At 40.8% G+C, this 20,874-nt stretch overlaps 1 protein-coding gene across 1 annotated transcript in view; it reads left to right on the forward strand.

The window, feature by feature from the left end:
* LOC308200070 (uncharacterized protein) overlaps positions 1–20,874 on the forward strand; it is a 434,369-nt gene that overhangs the window by 49,408 nt on the left and 364,087 nt on the right. Inside the window, exon 5 of the mRNA XM_080605164.1 lies at positions 1,594–20,011. The gene's annotated coding sequence lies outside the window, so the exon portion shown is untranslated. The remainder of the gene's footprint in view (positions 1–1,593; positions 20,012–20,874) is intronic.

The following is a 20,874-nucleotide window of genomic DNA, read 5'->3' on the forward strand; positions in this document are numbered from 1 at the left end:
TTATCCAAGTCATTTTTTATACTCTCTCTCCCAGGATTGGGTAATGGGTAATTCTGGTTTTAGCTTTCTGACATCTGCATTTTGATGTGAAAAATGCATTTACTGAGTGTATCTACTGAGTTTAAATACTAAATGTATTTACTGAGTTTTTATTGGTTCTGGATTCCAGGCGTGTAAAGATACATGCTTTTTGTTTGTTTTAATCTCTAAAATAAGAAAAATGCTAGATTCATAACAATATCTTGGTTCTACCTTAAGTACCCAATAAGCTCAAAAAATGTTCTAGCAAAATGTTCATTCGCAATTGGAAACCTATACAAGATGGGGGAAAAAAGCAACTTAAAATATATTTAATGCTAGTCCTCCTTACTTAGTTGCTGCTTAGGATTTCTCCGAGACTTGTCTAGTATCTTGGAAGCAGAGAACATGATGTTGCAGTGGTTACTTTTCTTATTACCTTTTGCAGGGGATTTCAGAGCTATTGTAAGGCTTGGCAACCTAGCTTTGTGGTTCTGTGAGGCTGCATTCTCTCTCCTTTGATTCAGAGTGGAACTTCCATTTCTCTTTAACTTTACTTGCTCCATTGTTTCTCAAACTGAATTGTACTCTTCAAGGGAGATTGGAATCAGGGTTGTGGAAGACTTGAAGCTGTTAAATATTTTGTAAAAAGTGAAAAATGCACTGTGAAGAGCAGAGCTATTCTGGCAGCAGCTCAGTTTTGGATTTGCACTGGCAACCAGCTATTTCTAGGAAAGGTTGCTGCTAGCACAGTTTGTACACTCCTTGGCCAGTGGGTTCACAGAAAGGCAAATGACCACGTTTCTCAAGATGGGAACACAGTTTCCATATTTAAACTTGGCTGCTTTCTCCTCATCTGCTATCGTGGATTAGGCTGGAATACTCCTGTTTCCTATGATGTTTGTGCTTATACTGCTAGAAGTGTTTCTTAGAATATTTCTTCTAGCTTTGTTTTTCTGAAATGTTAGAGTGCTGTTCATTTATTCATTGTACATTCAAATTACTTAACCTATTGCTAGCTTACCTTTAACTCTTCAGAGATGCAAGACATTGCATTCAGACAGATGAGAGTCATGGTAAAAGAGTGCTTTGCATTTGTCTGTACCTCCTTTGCTAATTTTGGGTTTGTTCTGTCTAATTCTTCGTGGATCTTTGATATATCTTTGTCAGGTGGCATAGGGAAGAGGTGTAGGTGTGCTGTGCTTATCTTAGTGTAGTATGTACTTGCATCCTGGCATGACTTCTCTATTCTTCATAGGACGTGGAGCAGTGGCCTCAAGTTACTCCAGGGGAGGTTTAGATTGAATACCAAGATGAATTTCTTCACAGAAAAGGTGGTTAGGCATTGGAACGGGCTGCCCAGGGAGGTGGCGGAGTCACCATCTCTGGAGGTATTTAAGGGATGTGGATGTGGTGCTTAGCGTCACAGTTGAATAGTGGACTACAAGTCTGCTTAACACTACAGGTGTTAGTTGGGTAGTTGAACTTGATCTTAACTGTCTTCCCCAACATAAATGAGTCTTTGATTCCATGATGTCGAAGTCTTGATTGTACAAATGTTTTGTTTTTTCTTAGCCTTCTGAGTTGGTTACCTGGCTTTATCAGAACAAAAGTTTAAGATTCAGCTACTTTTACTTTTAGGTAAGGGCAAGTATTTTCAGTTTGTCTACTGGTCACTTCTTTTGGTGTTGTCTATTTCTTAGTCCAAGGCCTGAAATCTATGTGTGGAGTGGCTGAACTCATCTCCTTAAGAGCTTTGTTCTTAGATGTAATAGTGACAAACTCATTAAAGCTAATGATGTCCTCTGTTAAAGCATTTAGTACTGAGCAAATCTTTGGGGAAAAAAACAAAACAGTCAAAAGGAGACTTCACTTGTCTGTCAGTCTCAGGTTTTGGAGCATTAACCGAGTCAGGTAGTATCATGCCATCCTAAATTCATGTTCAGAACTGAGACTGTATCTTCCGTGGAGACATTGAGGTATTGGTCATTAGAAAGTAATATTACACTGCACGAAAACACTTATCAGGAGTGCCAGATTTAGGGGGGGGGAAAGATGTGCATCCTTTCTTATTCACAACATTGTAATTACTTAAAGCAGTATTTTCTCAAGCCCTTACAGAAATTCTGAAATTCTGCTTGTTCATCTACCATCCTGGCCATCTATTTGCCATTGTACTATAGAGATAATTACGTATGATACCACATATAATTGATGGTGATGCCAAGGTGTTAGTTGGTAAGCAGATGAACTGTACCACAAACCACCTCTGTGAAACTTCTTGATCCACAGAAGGAAAGCAAAGAAATAGAGAAGTGCATTTTAAAGTCATTGTTTTAAAGCTCAAGTCTTTCACCTTTTAAGAGCTCTTTCATCCAGGCCTTAAACAGAATAAATCAGTTCTGCAAAACTGCTGCAATAACGAGAGAACTGGGGGGGTCATGGATGTATTCTGAAGTTGTTGTTGAGTTAGTGCTTTCATAAATCACATAATATGGTTCATGAAGGACTGTTTCAGAATCTGTGTGTATGGAAGCCCAAATCACTGTGTCTCAGTGTTTTCTAGGCCCACTGTGTATCCAGTCTAATTACAACAAGTGACCATTAATTTGGTCTTTATTCTAATGTTTTCACAGGAATAAATTCCTTGCAGACTATTAACCTGGTATAATGGCTCATGATATGGTGATGTGCCCTTGGGCTGGCATCATACTAAAGTAATTGCAATACTAAGACATCACAATGTCAAGTCTTCTAGAGTGATGAATAAAATCATGTCCTGAAAAATGCATACTCTTGGATTAAGCACAAAGAATTCATATGGGAAACAGCCATTCTCCTGTTGCTGACAGTTTTGCTCTTTAAGGATCTTTAAAGTTCTGTTTATGCATTATGTAACAACCTCAAGGAAGAAAAACGCTTTTTTAATACACAAACTAAGGAAATGAGTTTGACAGGTCTAGACATCCTATTTTCTGTTCAGCTTCTCTCCTCTGTCATTTCTAAGGAGGGATGTGAGGGAGTCCATCAATCCTAAAATAAAGGGGTACCTTTGGATTGTAGTCACAGGAAATGAAAGCATTCTCAGTAATGAATGCGGTGCTCCTGTTAAAACAAAGTACCTAAGTTCTCTCATTATCCTAGCAAAGAACACTGAAGCACTGAGGTTTCCTGAATGATAACTGTAAATTCAGACTCAGGGTTTTGAAGTCTAAGTGGCCAGATCTGGTTGATCTGTGGACTTCTCTTGCTGGCTCCACCTTCAAGCTGGATTCTGCAAGGATTTTTTTGAGTACTCTGATTCACCTTCAACCTACTTAGTGTTCTGTATGTGTGGGCAGAGCACTGCTGTTACACAGCCAGAGTAGACCAGGGTGCTGTCCCAGTACACAGGCTCCTCTACAGCACTGACCTGCGGCTGCAGGGGCAGACATCCTAACCTCTCAATTCAATTGTTCTTTCGCTGATCTCCAGAGGTCATCCCTTCCAACCACAACCATTCTGTGTCCTATTTTTGGAACTGCTTTTTATCCTTTTCCAGGGAAATACACATCAAATCTGACCTCCAGGTTAACAAATTCCAGTAAAGCATTTAGAAGAAAGATGCAAACTTCAAGATCCAAACAACAAAGCCTTGTTGCTGTCATGCAGTCACAGAGGATCATCTCCTCTCTGTCCTCAAGGTTAGGTTATTACCAGTTCAGTTAAGTAGCAAGTCTTGTTGGGGCTTCAGTGCAGTGGGGTGGGATACGCAGGTGCAAGATAAAGCATGTATTCCTCTCCTGCAGATGTCTGCATCAGCCTGTGCTATCTCTGAAGCTCCCAGAACAATGTGCAAGCCCAGGCACTGCTTGTGTAAATAGTCTTGCACCGTCTATTTGAGTAGCTGATGGCTTTTGTGCTGTATCACGCATCAATGTCTGGACCCTTTGATTGCCTTCAGCTTTTGGATTTAAACAGTAAGATGAACCTCTTCCTTGTTACAGGTGAACATGCAGCTTTTTGTGAAGGGTCTTTTTGAAAGCTCTTCCAGAGTTTTGAATACTCAGTTTGTTGGTTTTTGTTTGTTTGTTTTTGGAGCATGGTATGTTCTCTATGTTAAGTCCATGGAGGAGAACTTATAGGAGGGATGTGTGGATGGCTGTTGCCCAAGGCTAAAGTGAAGTAAAATGGTTTTGAGTTCTATATTTTTTTCTAAATTGCAATCCTCATAAGAGGGAATATACGTATTTTGAACTGTAAGGAATGGTCAGTTGTATAGCATGCAATATAATTTTTTTTCAATTTCTTTCTATCTTGTGACTTCATAGCTTTCTATACACTTTTTTGTCCTGGTTAATTGTTACTGCTCTTTGCCTTCTTAATGCAGAATTCTGTGCAGTGTCTGTCAGATTGCTTCTGGGCTGCTGAGTCATTTGTGTTTTCTCTCAGAGTCTGGAGCCCTAGGCTGTTAGCTTTGCCCTTAAAACTTATCTTAGTGTAAAAGGATCAGTCCTTGATAAACACCGGATCATGAGTGGTTCACAGGAGTTCATAGTTTGATTAACGTGGGCCTGGCTTTCCCCTGTATAACGTATTTCTGTACCTAAATGCTGTTGAAGTCTCTAGTATTGCTTGTGTCCTCTGAGCATAGAGGAGCTCTAAGTTTGGTGCATAATACACTGGTATGAAGATATGGCCTTACGATAAGCGACCAGAACATCTTCTGTTGGGGAAAGAAAAAGAGTTAGGAAAATACACTGGAAGAAAATATGACGGATATGTAACGAAGTTGAATTAACTGAGAGAAAAAGTTCTGGAATGTTAAACTGAAACAGCTACCTGAAAGGACTCCAGTCCCTTGAGGTGGGCTTACCTTGAGATTGAGTACCAAAATTCATCTTTAATCTGTTCTGGGAAATCGAAATACAGGAGATCAGATCAGCGGCTGAGAGCTTGACCTTTGTGCAAGCTCTGCCTGGCTGTAAGTGTCCAGAACTCATTTCCTCTGTAGTCTAGAAACTGTATGCAGTTTGTCTGTATGCAAGCCTGTGCAGGGGAGGGCTGAGTGGGATGATGTTTGGCTAAGGCAACTGGTGCACACATTTCCCCCATGTATTAGTATAAACCACCTGCTGGTGGTGGTTTCCAGTTGCCTGAAACCTGCTTTCTAAGCAATAGGGCTGGCACTTAGGTTCTTTGTAACAGAGGTCACAGACAAGGTTCTTTGTAACAGAGCTTTGCAATAGTTCTCAGTTTGGTCCAGGCTGCTGGGAAATTGTCAGAAATAGCTTGTTTAGGCAGGGGCTTTTGTGAAGTCTCTGTTGGTGTCGTTCTTTCCCTTGAGAGGACACCATCTCCAGGTGCTGTTCGTGCAGCAGACATGTGAAGTGAACACTTAGGAAAAGAGTACTGCTTCACTGCTACTGCAGATAGCTCCATAAGTGTCTTCAGCTGTGGAAACAGACCAAGAGTAACAGCATAACTTTAGTCTGCGATCTGTATTCTAACCTGTGTCCTGCTTTCTGTTCTGACTTTGGTCTCTTGAATTTTTCCCATGAAGTCAATTCTATATGTGTCTCTATTTGTGCCGATAGCACTAGTGTTAATTATCATCAAACCGGGGAAAACACAGCCCATTTACACTTCCTGTCTTCCACACTGCTTGTATGACTGTCCGCCTTGCTTCTTCGTTTGGCTGTATTAGAAGAGATGGTTTATGTAGGCAGTTGCTCTTTGGCCTCCTAGAACTTAGATGAGTTCTTGGTTCACTGAAATTTGTAGGGCCTGCTCTGTGGGGGGTTATATTTTCCCTCTGAATGGGAAATGTTTTGTAATCCCTAAAGATCTGAATTAGTGGAAGCTGTGAATCACAAGGTTCAGGGAATCATCTGTTCCTGGGTCCTTTGAGCTCTTGGCTGAGCTCAGGACAAACCCAGTTCTAATATACTGCTATTTGGTCAGTTAAGTTGATTTTTTTCTAAGACCCTGGCTATTCTGGAAGATGATTGTCCCAAAGGGCTTTTTTGGCACTAAATGTATATCTGTGTAAATCAGTGAGAGAAGAGTTATGTCCCAAAATAGATATTTTGTTAATGGAGTGACTTGGCAGTCCTCTACGAAGCATTCCACTGTCATTCACCTTGCTTTCTGATCGCTCCTATGGACTCTAGAAAGAAAGACACAGTAGTCTTAGGATACTAGTTATTGTTTGGCAGTGGCATCATAACCCTGCAAAACTTGGTTTGTATGGGAGCCCTGTTCCAGCAGGAGCAAAAAGTTTGATAAAAATCTAATTGAAATTGGAAAGTTAAAATACAATGTTCTCCTTATCAGTAGTACTTTGAGTGGTAGTAAATCAAGAACTGCTTGCAATGTCACTATTTTGAGCGATGGTGGAAGGATTTTTTTTAAACGTTCTTCTCGTGATGTTATAACAATGTCACACTTCTCTTCTGCTTTCATCTGAACGCACTGAGATGAATAGACATTACAGGTTAATCCATAAAATGCTCCTCAGTTGGGCAGCTAGGTACTGCTGTGATGGAAAGATGGCTTACAGTGTTAACCTCTTCTGAGTCATGAGCAGGTGGAAATGTTCAAAATCATTTCTGTCAAGAGTGTGGGAGTGTCTAAGCTAATCTACATGGCAATTCCTGCCCTCAGACTTGTAGCTCAGTCTCCAGACGAGTCTTTTGTCTTCCTCTGATCTGTCACTGTGTATGGAGATACAATACAGATTCTGAATCTCAGCTGGTGGAGTGCTTTGGTATGCTTTTGCTTTGTGTTCTGTGAAGGTATGGGCCATGTGATAAACTTTGCACAAAGCAGAGAAATCAGCAGGGCTCCCAAGACTTCCAGTTATAGTGGTATTTGTAGACTTTCAGTGAAGCACACTACTGCATGCTCTTTTAGCTTCAATAGGTTCTGTATTGTGCAGAGATATATCTGTGATTTCTTACACTTTAATACGCAGTTTTAATGTTCCTCCTTCTGAATAGCATTATTGGCATCAGAACAGTGCACGTATAAACTGCAATATTCATTAATTGTGTAGAAACAGTCTCTAACTTTTAAACTACATGAAACATCAGTGAAATAAAACAGTCTTGTTATAAACTGAAAAAGTAGTAAGGAAAAGGCTGAAAAGGTTCCTTCTAAAAGCATTTCTCTTTGAGAAGGAATGGAAAGGTAGTATGCAAATCAGATTTTAATAAGACAGTACAATACGTAACTTAAAACAAGAGCAAACAGAGCTCTTACAGTACTGTAATACCAAAAAATAGATAACACAAGCAGTGTCTTTTTCCAAAAATACCAGCAGTTTCCATCATACATAGGGGTAAAAAAGAAAACTGCTAATGTTAATATCTGGAAAACATTTATATAAGTTTATTTTTCTACAAAGCCAATAACATGATTTCTTCTTATGTGGTCTCTTGCAAGGTGTCATCACTAGCTATTTCCATCTCTAGGAGCTTACAGTTCTTTCTCTGCGTTCACATTTCATGCTATTCCTTCTAACATGCTGTGCAGGAAGAATTGCATTGCATAGCTCTGCTGTGCAGCTGGAACTTCCTGGATCTCTGCATTTTTCAGGCTTTCCCAATCATACCCTGCAACTGAGGCAACAAAGAAATCTTTCTGGTCACGTTCTGTAGAGAGCACATGACATTTGGGGGTAGCGGAGGAAATATGCTGTGCCCGGTGGAAGCCAGGTTGTTCCATGAGCCCCAGTGCTGCAGGGTTCTGTACACATTTCAGTGATCTTATTGACATCTCAGAATTTATCCTTGGGAATACTGCTATGCAGTGGGAGGAAAATGCGATGCTGTTAGCAAACTGATAATTGAAAGTAATAAAAGCCTTAAGCAAATGCATAAAACTCTTCCCAATCATGGTATTTATGGCCCCAAACTGTTATAGAGATATTTATAGGTTCAGTGGAAATACAAAACATATGGTATCTTTATCCGGAAATATTCTTTCAATTATACCCTGCATGGTTCTCATAAACATCCCTCTTTCATCTAAAAATTCTCCAGTACATTAGGTAAGAAACATCATTCCGTTTTGCAGGGGAATGTGGTAAACAAACATCTTGTTCTAACAGATGTTGAAGTGTTTTACAGATTTCAATCAGCAGAAAGAATATTGTATAACTTTTGGCTCTGGTACTGCAGCTGCTAGGCCACACATCTTGTATTTTGCTTTTGTATTTGATAGGTTGGAGATTTTGTGGGATCAGCATTTTTCCTGTTTCTCATCTGTTAAAGAATAAGGGTCTTAATCTGCTTTCATTGCAATGTACTGAAACTCCTGCTTTGCAAATGGAGCAGGATCATACCTTAATGCATCATTTAATATATCTGTAGAAGAAATTTTTGGGATCAACTTCTCCAGCTCTTGTTAGCCTCTGGAAAGAGTGCTTACGGGAACTGGATTGGTCTTTTCATAATGCTTTGTTACAAAACAGCCCAGTGTTGTCTTGGCAAGTGTCTTTCATAATCTGTGAAGCACTGATCTCAGGTTAGTAGAAAGGAAGGTACTCTAGGAAGATCTGAGAATCAAATCAAAAGGCAATGTTATGCTTCATCTTGGCTTTGAGAGGAGTATGGTTCTGGCCAGCGTGGCTGTTATTTCAGCCTCCCTTGAAAGGAGAGGATGAGCATTGACTCGGATCTAGCACATGTTTAGGGATCTTGTCCAACGTTTTTGCTGATATGGTTGTTTCGAGGTGCAGTTCATAGACCTTGTGCTAGTCTTCTGCATGGGTAGACCTGGGATTTTTATAACTTCTTAAAACAACTTCATGGATCTTGCAAGAGTCTACCCTATCAAGGTACTACGCCTGCAAGAGTTCCCTGGAGGTCAGTTTGCCTCTGTACCTATCTTAATTCTTGCAGGAGCTGAGCTGTAGTGCAGTACATGCTGTATTTGAGCTGTTTGGTGGAAGCTTTAATGTTATGTCTCTACACTGGAAGAGGCATTTTTGCTGAGGCCGTTAAGCATGATGCTCTTAACTGCCTTCCAGATACTGCCATTTCTTAAGAGAAGATACTTTCAAGCCTTGCTTGCCATGATGGCAGTTCGGTTAAATTAGCCTGTCTTAAATCACCTTTTCTGTGCAAAAATGAGCCTGGTGGAATTTTTTCTCATCTCCAAACTGTACTGATTGCAGTTACTTAGTCTTGGGCATGAGTATTGCAATCTCCACTATGTATTCATCTCTGCTTAAGAAAGTCTGTAGAAGGCTGTCAGCTCATGGCGTAGCTAGTAAAAGATCCTTTGGCATATGCACCAAGTTTTCAAGCCCTTTTGTCAAATTTCCATTCACTGATTTTCTACAGTTTTTCCACTTTGTAAGTACTGTCAATCTCCTATCCATCTGTTAGTTTGTCTTGCAATATTCACTGATTATCTCTTATTCCAGCTTCTGTGAGGTGTCTTCCCATGAAATTCTAGTGTTCCTGTTGCCTAAAATGGCTACAGAGTTAGTGACGATCACAAGGTTACTTTTTTTCTCAGCTCCTCTCCGTCAGTTTATTGTATTGTGCCAAAGAGCTGTTGTGCATATAGACAGGGTCTCTGGGTTTTATTTTCAAAACTGCATCCTGCTGTGAATTGTTACCCTGGTTTAAAATACAGTTCTTTTCATTTTACTGTTTTCTGGGTTCTTGTAAGGAGGGTAAAAGCAACTGTTACATCTTACAGACATGTCTTTAAGGCTAGGTTTTGAGTGCAGATCTCTTGCTCCTCACATTCAAGATGAATATTCAGAATCTTTCACTATGGTAATTCTGCTTGTCTATTCAGAATGCAAACCACAGAGAAACAATGTAATTGGAGAGGAAAATATGTTCTCTTAAAGTCTGGGAACACTGGAGGAGCTAATTTTCATGATTTTCTCTGACACATGTATCGCTGATCACTGCGTATAAATTATTCAGATGTTAAAAAGATCACAGTTGTAAATATGAAAGGAGTTTGTAGCAATAATCACAACAAGCCAATGTTACTAAATTACTGAAACAAATTATTCACGTCATCCTTCATTCTTTTTTCTGTTTGACCTTTAAGCTGTAGCATATGCTTCTCAGTTTAGAGTGCTGTGGTAGGACTGGAAGCCATGTTGATTGTGGCTGAAGGTTCTGTCTGGCTCGGGATGCCCCATTCACCTAACGTGAACGGTTTTCCAAATCTTCCATTCTCCAAATGTGAATGGTGTTTTAAAAGCATTCAGAGTTTGGGGAAAGGTAACAATTGAATGCTCTAAGTCACACAGTCAAAACACACCCAGAATAACAAGGAAGGATATAAAGGGGGTACCCTTGGGGTTATAAATTGACCTAAGGTACAGATAGGTGACAAGCATGTGGCAGGCTGGGATTTGGGACCGATGTGGTTGGGAGAATATATCTGTACAATGCTGTAAAGCACTTTCAGTCCTCTGTTTGCCTGCTCTGCACTGTGGACTATACAGAAGAATGTGGAGTGTGCAATGAGATGGAAAGGGTGATAGAAGAGCTCTGTTGCTGAGCAGGAAGACTGAGGGTCCTTGTGAACGTCTTGGGTTGCACTTAGGACTTCATAATGCATTAGGTAAAGCTAAAGTTTTCTTCTAGTCATTTGTTGAGAAGAAACATCTTTGCAACAGGTGAGAGCCATCTTTCCTCATTCGTACTTACCTAGGCCCTACTACAAAGTAGTCAAGCAGCATGTGATTTGATTTTATCTTGGGGTGAAAAAGACCCTGGGAGAGTTTTGTGGAGCTGATGTTGACAGATGATTCAACATTTCTCATTTTTGTCTAAATTAGGGCAATAGAAAAATGGATAAAGGCTTTATTGTTCAAGTTTTGCTGTTGCTGCTTTTTGGTGTAACATTTTTCTACTACTAGTCTAGGCATCTGACTTCTTACAGGCTTTGCAACAAGCCGATGATACCTGAAAAGGCCTGGTTGCGTTCTCTTTCCAGGTTTGGTTAAAGTAGCCTCATTTTGGGAGGTAAGTTATTCCATGTGTAAGAAACACCACTGGGAAGCCTAAAACTTCTGAGCTTTTTGTTGCCCTATCTGTGGTTTACATTACTGTGCTGGATAGGTTCTTACCTCCATTTGGAGAAAGCAAAAGTTCTATACATGGGGAAACTGGGGGAACAACACTAGGCATCAAAATGACTACTTGTTCTGCTAGGGAACTTCTCGTGTTCATTGACAAGTGGGAGACCTTTGTTGTTGGGTCCTGGCATGAGTGGTTATCTCAGTTCAACTGCTGTTTCTTCTTGAGCTGTTGCAGAACTGGTTTCTGGAAAGAAGAATAAAGTATTTAAGGTGCCAATGTTTGAAAAATATGCTGTAATTTTCAATAGCTACGGACTGTTGTTGCTGGGTAAGTGACAGCTTTTCTGCTACACAAGAAGGCATCCACTGCTCCAGTCCGCATCTGTGGAAGTTGATAGACTAGCATTGCCCTGAATCTCAAGTAACATGCAATCCTTGTTAGAAAAACAAAACCTTAAAATCTCTTGTTCTTGACAGTTTTCACTAAGTTGTTCCTGAAGTGTAAGCACACAAAATCTTGCCTCAGAATCCCATGGTGTGCTTTGGTCAATTGAAGTGAATAATTTGGCTATCTTGTGGGTGCGCAGCATCTGTTCTGGGCTGCTGAACTAAGCACTTAACAAGGTTGTGAGAGCAAATCCTTCCTTGCTCTAATTCCACTGCCTTTAGTGATATTGCACCGAGTATTGATTTGGCCTGTTTTAATCTCAGAGCAGAACTCTTGCCAAAATTGAGGATAAGCATGACAACCATTACATTGATTTATCAAAGTAAAAGGGGAGTTGCATTATGAATTTTGGAATTGAATATAGTGCATAAATGGCGTTTCCATCAGCAAAAATTGAGAAGGTTGATTTATGACAGATAACTCCAATAATTTCTGAATTTCCATATTAATAGGAAAGTGGTACTTCCATTTGTACTATTATCCCCACATGTGCCATCATCTTATAAATATGGAAATTTGGTAATTATCTGTAGAACTACTCTATTTTTGGATTGTACCGTAGAACTTAATAAATGGAGTTATTTTTCATACTATCCATATTTTTTCTAAATTTTTATTGAGTCTGGTGTACTGTACTGAAAGAAACTCTGTTTAAGCCATGTTTGATAGCCTAACTAAAACTAGATGCCTACAAACTAGTTCTTTTTCTTTTAGCCAAAAGCGTAGAACCAAACCATAACATTAGATCCTACTGATTTGTTACCTTCTTTGTTTTGAGTCTAAGGGAAATGTGCTCAATAGGAGTTCGTAAGACGTATTGTTCATTGAAAAAATAAATTAATGAAAACAGTATTGACAGTAAATAAAACTAAGGCTGAAACTATACCTCAGCATCATTTTGTGGAGTTGATAAGGTGAATATTAACACCTTTGTCGATGATACTTCTATGTGCTAATGGCCCTTCAGGACGGTAATAATGCAAGGCATATGTGAGGACTAAAATTGGAAACGGAGTACATTAGTTCTTGGTGGATAGTCTCTTGAAGTGGTGCTGAATGAAAACTGTGCTGCCATGGGTTTGGTTACACATGTAGTCCATCTAATCACATTTCTTTTAATCTGCGTGTCTTAACATATGAGTCCTCCTGTAGAATTGGGAGCACTAGCCAGGGGATTTTCAGCTGTTTTACATTGCCATATGTCTCCTTTGAGTCATTTTTTATTGCTGATGCAATAGAGCAGGATGTAAGTTATGGGTATGGAACATTTCTAATAAAAAGCCTACTTCCCATCCCCTAGTACAAAATGCTTCACAACAGGTATCTGTTGGTGGGGCTGGCAGTATGTTCACCCCATGATGTTCTTCTGAACCCAGTCAGCCAGTGAAAATTTGGCCACGTGAAAATTGCTCTTAGTTCTGCAAAGGTGCCTACATGTTACGAATTGTGGTTCTCTGTCTTAATTTGTATATACCCAAGGCTTTCATGTTGCAATTAAAACTTAATCCCAGATCTTTCTGATGTCTTTTCTAAGTGTAATGTTCTCTTCAGGGGAAATGAATTTTAGAGGGAAGCACAATTTACCAGGACAAGCCTTTTTCATTGGGAGCAAAATATACTGCAAAAACTTGGCTTTGGGTGGTGCTTTCTGACCTTTCTATGGTCTGAGGTTAATCATTAAAGCATTGATTCTTGTGAGTGAAAATAGTGTTGTGAAGATCTTCAGGATTTCTCAGACTGTTCTTTCTACACTACCTGTAAGCCGTACGCATTGTTTTTTGTCCTTGTGTAGTTGAAAAATCACACACTTTGAGCTGTGAATATTTTTGTGGGGTGAAGACACTTGTAATGTCATGGGATGAACGTATGCTCACTTATAGCACTAGCCACTCCGATCATGAAAGTGATTTCATCAGACTTACTTCAGAAAACAAACGATGTTTGATTTAGCTGAGTAAAAGTGATATTTCAGAACTGGCTTCAGCAATCTTTCTGTGGCTTGCCAGTTGGTCTGCAAGAGATGAAATGGAGTAAAGAGTCTATCATAGTTGAAATTGGATGCAGGCACCTTGAAGCATATCTTGAATGTGCTTCTATTGCATACAGAATTATAAAAGTTAGAAGATTTTTTTAAAGGCTTCTGTGACTTTCCTGTTAAAATGTTAACTCAATCTTGGGCACTAAAATCAAAGACTTTGATGCAGTGATGCTTACAAAATTTTCTTGGATTTGAGTAGCTGCAGCTGATGTCATGTTATGTTTTTAAGGAATCTGTTTTCCTTTGAAGCTCAACCACACAGCCATCGGTTAATGTTGCCTGTTGGCCTGAATAATAGGCCATGGAAGACGCTTTTCATCCTGTTCAATTGTCTTTTAATCAGGCTCAGGACAGTTTCTCTGAGGAGCTGAGTACACAGTGAATTTTTCCCGAGCATTAGCATCCCCAACCAGGATGTTGATTTCCTTCTTGGACTTCTTTTGAGGATGACTTTAAGTTGTTAGTGCATATCAAGTTACTTAAAAAGGACTGAGTGAAAGTAGTAGAGCTTGATTTAGACTTAGCTAAGAGCTTTTTCAAGGCTTCTGCTGGCAGTGGTTAAGATACCTTAAGATGAGGAAAAAGAACAGTTGGTAATTACCTGACAGCTTGAGTTTTCTCTTTAATTGTAGTGGAATTCACATATTGCTACTCTGCTCAGTCATTCAGTGAAGCTCCTTTTCTTTGAGAATTATAAAATGTAGCTGTTTGGAAGGATGCAGGAAGGACTAAAGCAGCACTCTCAAGTCTCTTCCAAACTGGAATAATAAACCACTATTCAAAAGGATCTACTCTAGGCTTTTTGGCAATACTTCCCCTTTTCTGAAGGTAACTTTTAAGCTGGTTCAGTTTAATGGGCTTCATCTCACAGTCTGTGTAGTTCTGGCTTCCCTAAAGCTGGATGACCTTTCAACACATGCGTCTGGGACTCCAGGGACAAGTCTGTGTGGCTGGACTTCAGACGACGAGGCATGTCAGTAGCTCTGTACTAAAGGCAGCGTTGCTGTGTTGCTCTTGGTCGTAGTCATCTTATGCAAAATTGGCTTGGGTCTCTGCAGAATGTTGTATGGAGTCACAAGGTGAGACAGGAAGGCTAGCATTTGGGGATTTGTTGGAGAAAATGGAAGGTGAAGGGCAACAGTTAGTTAAGTATGCTGTTTCAACACCTCAGTTGATAGAAATCATCCTTCTGTGCAGAATTAATTAGACTTAAGCCTTCTTGTGTCAGCTGTGAGAATCGTGTCTGGTATAATTTTGGTTGATTTTGATCTTCAATTCAAATTAAAGAAAACATACAATTCCTAGAAACTAGGACTCTTTATTGCCAGTGATTCCATACATTTTTTTTGTTTGGTGCCAAAGACCTAGAAGAGATTCAAGTAGGATTTATGCAATTTAACTGAACAGTGTTCTCCTGCTTTCTCTAGTTGCAGCCTTGCTGTTGATATGAAGCTTTCTGCTCTTGTCCTTCAATCTCTGGATTTGTTGGCTACTGCTAATGAGACCTATAAGGAATAAAAAAAACCTGACCTCAAATTAACAGTAGGCAATTCCTGTGGAGCCATCCAAACCATTTACAATATTGATCAGTTAAGTCCCGTGAATTCTTTAAGTCAGTCAATGATGTGAACTGAAAAGTCAGATTATTACAATGAAAGCCCTGCTATGCGAACTTTTAATTTATAATACAGGGCCTCAAAATAGACTTTGGTCAGTGTGGGTTTTCTTGTTTCGTGTTTAAGCCTGAAGTAAAATGTCATCTTTTTGAAAAAGTGTTTCCTGTGGGGATGCACTACATCAAGTCAGTTGTCCAGTAGAATTAGAAATAATGCTTCTAATTTCAATTCAATAATCCGGGCATCTGGAGCTGTAAAAGCTTTTTACGCATTGTATGACTCTGGGAAGATAAAGAGAACTTCTATTTGTATGGTATTGTTGTTCTATTACCTCACCTGGCTTTGAAGTGTTTAGTTTAGGGGCACGCTCCTGTTATGTGAATGACACATTGGAGAGGAAAGCCATGTATGGAAGACACGCAAACTAGAACTTGTGGATTCTGATGGTTGCAGCCCTGGGAAAGGAGGGAGAGTATCTTGTGCAGCGTATGAGCTGTTCGAGAAGGAGAAGAGTGGTGGTGCACCAAGGGCAGCATGCCAATATTTTTTCATAAACTGAGACATCCTGCAGAGACACATCAGCATGTGTAGGGGCAACTTTCAAGTCCAACTGTATAAAATGGAGAGCAGCATGTATAAACAAACCTATCACAAGTTATAACGAGCTATTGACACTAAAAATAGAGCACTGATTTTACTGCTTCTGGCTGGTGCTTAGCCAAATTTGGAAGACAGAATAGACATTTCTAATTGGTAAAGTGAATACTCTGCTCTTTTTAGATATCTGAAACACTGCATGCACTTTTTACTTGCTTTTGTGGAATCTTAGTTTAGTTTTCAGGGGAAATACTGGTATGATTTTGCAATTAACAGAGGGTCTGTGAATAGTACACATCACAGTCTGTGGAACATACACGTGATGTTATTGCTGGCCACACTTATTCTTCACTTTTCCCTTTTACATTTCTCCCCATAGCCTACCTCTTCCTGAGGCAAAAGCAGTATCTACCTGATTTATGAGGATTTTACTCCCATTTTTTTCATTTTCTGGGTGCTGAAACGACACACTGACTGCTCGGACCATCACCAGGGTCTGCTGGAATAGGAGTTGCAAGAGACTCTTAACTTTTTTCCAGTGATCTCTCCAGAAAGGAAGAGTTCCAGACAGAAGACTTTCCATCACCTACAAGGGCTCCTGTTACCAAAAATCAGTTGAATGAATCTTTAGAGGCCAGCACCAGTTTACTTCAGCTGATGACAAAAAGCATGTTACTTTGGTGCTGTTTCCCTTTCCTTCCCCAACATCCATGGTTTTACTGACACTTGCACATTCCTGGTGTTGCATTAAGGTATACCCAATTAGCCGTTATAAATCCGGTCCCGTTCAGGGTACTGAACTATCACACTTACGGATTCACAAATAACATAATACACCCTCACTCTAGTCACGTTCCGTGAACTACCATGGCCACACTTAAAGAGTTTGGTCGTGTTCGATGAGAACTATCACGGCTAGGTTCAATGCAATCTAGTGCAATGTATTACAGCAACAGGTACACAGGTTCTTTGGATTGCCAGTGTATGAGTATTGCCAAAAGTATGAGTAACACTGCCTGGCTACAAATGCGTTAAAAGGTATAAAGCAACACTATGGAGACTTCTAAGTTTCCCAGGGGGGCACTTGGCATAACCAAGTGGTCAAATCTTACCCCGTGGCATCCCAAGGGGGGGATGGGGAGGTGGAAGAGAGGCTCAGCCCATTAACTGATCCCAGAAGTCAGAAGGTATCCTTTGTGACGGCATCTTCCCTAACATCCCCTCTCTCTTAAGCCAATTTCTCTTATTTTCTATCTTTTGGGTGGAGCTTGAGTGACTCTAGTCAGGCATATCTTGGTTACAATTAGTAAAAAAGTTTTCTCGTCTTCGTTTAGAGGTGTAGGCTCTGAGAAATTCGGAGCGTGTGCTCAATGAGGGGTGGTCGCACCTTGGGGATGGGTAGCTTTTGGGATGGAGGTGTGTTTTGGTATTATAATGAGCAGAAGTTCAGTAGAGTACAGCGTTTTGTCAAAAACATGACAGGTCATTGGCTTGGGGTAGCAAATGTGCAGCTTATTGATCTCGGTGTGCACAAGAACAGTCGAGTCCCCATCTTGTCACAGAGCCTAGCTGCGGTGTCTCCACTCCGCTCCACACTCCGTGCTGTTCCTCTTAGAGCCAGCACACCAAGTTCCCCCAGAGTGGTCAACATCTAAGGCTGGAGGCCTAGGGAACTTCTATGGAATGTAGCTACGCTCCACCCTAGAAGCTTCTTCAATGTTGTGTACCTTTTCTTTAAAATGTGAATATCAGTTTAATTTACAAGTTACCTCAGGCAATTGATCCACACCTGGATAGCTTCTGGTCCTGTCTGTTGTCCCTCATCTCAGTCCTCATTCAAACCCTGCTGAGATTGTGGCTAGTCTTGCCATTGAGGAATTGAGTCCCCATGGCATTAAAGATGCTGTGCTTGTTCTACTTTTTAATGCTTTCTGTGACTATGGCTGTTGGCAACTGCAGGTTGCAGTCAAGGAGGTACCTTCTGCTTCTCGGTACTTGTGTATGGCAGCAGCTATGAAATACAGTTTGATAACAGCAGCACTAGGATGCCTAGTGCTGTCTGAGCTAGCTCAGGCATAGAGGTGACTCAGGCATCAGTTTCAAACCGCAGAAGTGACAAGACAGGTGGCTCAGTGGGTATCGCAGCTGGTACTGTGATCTGTTGTTTTCACAGTGAGAAGGATGTTTCACAAAGGTTCCACTACTCAATTAGCCTGTTTTCCCGAGTATTCCCATTTGAAACAAATAACTGATTTACCTAAACAGCTAAATCAGCTCATAATGTATATTCCCACACTTTTGTTTCCTGCTTTAACCAAAGTTGGTCCCAAGAATTAGAGAAAATGTCTATATGCAGTAATAGTGCGTTTCAGTTCCTGTGAGCACCTTTCATTGATTTTTTATTTTTCATTAAAAAAATAAAAAAGCCCCTACAAAATATCTTGACTGGAACATTGCAAAAAATGCTGTCAGGACCCACTGGTGTGTTTGGGCTTGCGGAGAGCAGACGGTGACATGAGGTAGAACACCACCATTTAATTCAGTCTCACCTGTCATCATCATCACTCGATATAGGAAGCCTTTCATAAATAGTCTTCCTTGAAAAAATTATTCTTCTGGCTTTTCAAGGGATAACTACCTGACAGTGTTTGGAGATTGCCTTTCTGTGACAGCCGTTGTCAGTGGTCATAGGAAAACTGAAAGAACAAATATATTTTGAAAGAGCTTGTATTATCTGCTTCCTGTGAAAAGATTTGAATGTTGCTTTTTGTGCTTAGCTTTCTAAGGTCAAACTTTCTTTCTTTTCCCTTGGAGAAAAAGAAGGCCAAATAAGGAGAATAGTCAATATAGAGCTTGCATGCATGTCTTTGCCACTTTGCATTTGATGATGTAACTTCCAGTTTGGCTGATAAATGAATCCCACCAACAATCTCCTCTTAGCTCCAGTATTTAGCATTAAGCTATATCACCACTTCTGGGTGCCCTTATATTGCTTATGCTGAGAGCACTTGATAGCACAATTTCTAGGCATTAAATGCCAGGTATTTCTCTACCTTTTTCCCGAGGCTTCTGCCATCTTAGAGAAATGTCAGTTCAGTTATACCTTCTGCCAGCTCCTATCTGTGCATCCGCAGTGAGCCATTATATGATTGTTTCCCATGATATCCTTCCTAGTGACATTTTACATGCATACTATTTTCCCTAAATGAGTTTCCTGCGTGCTAAATTTCATGGTAGAATGAATCTTAGCAGCTGAAGTGGTACATTAAGCTGGAAAAGGGGTGTGTTATAAGGAAAATGCTTTTAGGCACACTCCTAACAGATGATTTCAGCTGGTGTTATGACTAGGTGTTGCTACCTCTCTGTTCACAATTTCCAGTATGCATGTCTTTGCTTCTGCAATCCTTAAAACACATAGGAAAGAGACGGTAAGTTTGCATGGGTAATCTTACGAAAGCCTCCTTTGTAATTAAGTGTGAACTATGATTCAGTCCATTGCCAGGATATTATGCTACTTTGATAAACGTTCATTTTATTATTGAAAGTCCCGATTCCCTTATTAAAGTTTTCTATTAAATCAGAATGTGCAGAAGCTTCCAAAATCCACACAGCTTCTGCTATGTCACTTTTATTCCAATGCAATGTAAATAGACAAATAAGTTATCCCATTGTGTTAGCCTAAGGCTGTAAAACATGCCCCTGAAACCAAAACACAGTGTAATTAAAAATCGCCTAGCAAGGCAGTCCTATGGCACACCTTCTGTTCCTGCAATGTGAAGCAAGATATTGACCATGGGGCTGAAGGGCTATTAAGAGGCTGAGGACACCTTTAGCAAACTGCCTGTAGGTGTAATACAGTCCTGTACTGTGAGCTGGGCTTAGCTCACAATGAGGTAGCGTAGGAGACAGAAAATCTCTCTCTACAGCTGAGCAGGTCGCTGTCAGCCATAGCCTTGAGACAGGATTGAAATGCTTCAGGTTGCTTAGGAAGCTTGTCCTAAGGCTTTCTACACCTTGCCCACCCTAAGGAGGAAGAGGTATTTCAGTGGGATTGTGCTTATCATCTGGAGCAGAGACTTTGCTGATGTTCTGTTCTTCGCTTGAGATGATCTGCAGAACAGTCCTGGTGCTCGTACAAAACACTCAAGAGAAAGCTGGAGTAGTTTAATGCAGCAGCATGTCATATAGCCCCTTCTACCTGTCTTCAGGGACAACCAGTGGCCCTCTGGACAGACCACTTATGAATCAGAGCGGTAAGAGAACATCTGCAATGCAGAGTTAACTCAGGACTTATTTAGAGATTTAAGCCATGTGTGGTCTTTATCATTACAGGGCAATGCCAAACAGGGAGGCAACTTCAATTCCTGGAAGCATTTCTGGTTGCATTATTCAAATGCAACAGTAGGTTTATTAAGAACTTAGGTGTCCTCGCTGGGTCTAATGTGCTTGGTGTCAAACTTCTAGTGCCAGTGCTTGCAATAGCAGGATCAACTCACTGCACAGGAGGATACTGCCTTGGTGTCACCTTTCTGCCCTGCTAGCAGCACATGGGGTCTGCACCGTGCCTGACTGAAGCATATCAGGCACAGATACCAGTCTTGATCTGAGGGCAGATAAGTGTTTTTCAGCTGGTAACTGAATAAGGTAGTTCAGACCTATGAAGATCATGAAATCCAACTGCCTCACGGCTTCAGGGCTAACCAAAAGTTACAGTATTTCATTGAAGGCACTGTCTCAAAGTCTCTTGAACACTGACAGGCCCGGGGCACCAACCACCTCTCTGGGAAGCCTGTCCCAGTTTCTGACCACCCTCACAGTGCAGGGATTTCCCTCAGTGTCCAGCCTGAGCCTGCCCTAGTGCAGCTCTGGGCCCTTGCACGTGCCTGGCCATTGGCAACCTAGGAGCAGAGCCGGGTGCCTGCCTCTGCTTCCCCTCCTCGGGGGGCTGCAGGGAGCGGTGAGGCCACCCGTCGGCCTCCTCTCCTGCATCCAGGGCAGCCTGGGGGCCTCAGCTTCTCCTCACGGGGCATGCCCTCAAGCCCTTCTACCACATTTTGGCCTTCCTCTGGAGTCCTTCAAGAACCTTAACATCCTTTTTATGTCATGGAGCCCAGAA

The sequence above is a fragment of the Anser brachyrhynchus genome (assembly GCF_964034855.1).
Source record: "Anser brachyrhynchus genome assembly, chromosome: 9".
NCBI lineage: Eukaryota > Metazoa > Chordata > Aves > Anseriformes > Anatidae > Anser > Anser brachyrhynchus.